Genomic DNA, 2,333 nt, shown 5'->3' on the forward strand with positions numbered 1-2,333 from the left:
GTGTGTGTGTGTGTGTGTGTGTGTGTGTGTGTGTGTGCGCGCGCGCGCGCGCGCGTGTATGTGTGTGTCATGCCACCTACAACCCATCTCATTCGGGGGCCGAAAATCGAAGCTGGGCCAACCGTAATTTTGCTTAACCCGTGATAACTTGCTACTGCAGTGATGACGGTGTCGATCAGCTATGTACATGTATATACTATAGCGACGACAAGAGCGCGAAGGATTGCCTATACCACGGATCTTCCTTATTTTTGGATGTTTGTATACTTTAATCGTTGTAGGCGTTCCGAACTCACGTCGCTCGTTTTTCATATCATTGCTTAACAAACGTTTCGTTGTGGTTAATCGTTGCCGATGTGCATTGAATGATGCTGTGGTAACGATGCACGCTAAAGCAAGGCATTGCTTGCCAGCTGTTTAAATACGCGCACAGTATGTGTAATTGTTATCCTCGGCTGTATGATGATTGCACACGCTGATAATGGCTGTTGTTCGCGCTTGCCATCATCTCCGTCTCCTATTTCGAAATGCGGCGAGAAATTAGTACTTGTTCATCGTTGGGCTAGTCAAACACTCGCTTGTGTACCCTCTTTATCGATAGTATTTTCAAGCACGCTTCCAGAGATCGCGGCGAAACGTAGGCGAACGAATATCACATGAAGAGCGTCGACAATTTTACAGTCGGTAATGTATAGTTCAGTAACACGCAACTAAATTAATCGAAAAAATGTCTAGTTGGTCATCCTACACTAGACAGGCTCCTCACTTACTTTACAGAATGATATGACGTTTCAGACGAAACTCCACTTATAGGTTTATAAGGGTAGCAGAATACGCAGAGTGGAGCACGAATCCAAATAAATATTTGATGGCTATGGTTACGATTACGTGAAGATAAATGAATATTTTAATCTCTAAATGAAAATCTAACTGGGATGTATGCCAGTTGTAAACCGGTAACTCTATACGGCTGCGACAGGTACATTGTATACTGTGACAGATTCAACATTGCACCTAATAGCTCATGATTAGATAAAGTGTACAATTATTTAGATTGCTATTTGCTCGTAGCATTAGGATCACTAGAGCAATGTCGCATCTCTTGGTCTCTCGCTCGCTCTCGCTCTTTCTCGCCCGCGCTCTCCCCTATCATCTCTCGTTCTCTCTCTCCCCGTTCTCACCTTTGCACGGCCCTTCTCTCTATCTATCTGCCTGTTTGTCTGTCTGTCTATCTATCTATCTATCTATCTATCTATCTATCTATCTATCTATCTATCTATCTATCTATCTATCTATCTATCTATCTATCATATATATATATATCGTGATTACCTCAAACCAGTGGGGTTGTGTTATTCTAATACGTCGCTAAACATTCTCTCTCTTCTTATTACACGGACCTATCACGAATTTGACTACATTTGAGAAACTATAATATTGCCACTTATATTGATTTTACTATTTATAGTAAGTGAAACAACGAGAATGCATCGGACAAGACAAAGACTGGCTAGAACCCCCTTAACCGAGACTGCGGATTTCTGATGTTGAAGCTATAGTCGTGATCTCACATTGTCTACCTCCAATCCGGATTCGAGATGAATTTATAACAGATATGCTTCACACATAACCTAGACGCAAACTACAGTCTGCAGACTTTGATAAATAACCGGTAAAAACCCGAACACGGGGCCGATACGGAATTTCACGATTTCAGAATTACGAACACGGGCTTATCTTGAAGGGAATAATTAGTTTACACCAAATTTAATTATTCAAATTCAGAAATCAGTGAACGCTCTCTAATCCTTGTTGAAACGTGGATATTTCTCGCACTGATGCATTGAATAAAGGCGCCAAATATAAGAACGAGCACGTATAGGTAGACATCACAGGCATCTTTGTATCTAAGCACCGTCACCGAACGTCTAAACACCACTGAATATATGTCTGTTATACACGATATATATATATATACACACGAGGGTTTCGTATAATCACATGGATCGGTGATACCTCTGACCGGAGTATTGTGGTTAAGTTCTTGGCGAATGAAAAATACTTACTAATCACGTGTCGATTATAAATATTTACAGTCAGGTAATTTGTAAGACGGAAAGAAACAGGAATTTATGCGCGCTGAGTCTCTCAATTTGATCTTGCCAGAGGTCAGCGACATGACGAATAATTAGCAGGGCCGTAGCCTGCGGTGGGGAGGCAAGGAGGGCAGATGGCCCCTCCCTAGATTTTGGAGCAAAATTAAAAAGTAAGCTTAGCTAATAATCGTAAATAACCCTAACGTGATATTTAAGTCACTTATATCCGTGAAAGCC

This window comes from Priapulus caudatus, unplaced genomic scaffold (genome assembly GCF_000485595.1).
Source record: "Priapulus caudatus unplaced genomic scaffold, Priapulus_caudatus-5.0.1 Scaffold91, whole genome shotgun sequence".
In the NCBI taxonomy this organism is placed as follows: Eukaryota; Metazoa; Priapulida; class Priapulimorpha; order Priapulimorphida; family Priapulidae; genus Priapulus; species Priapulus caudatus.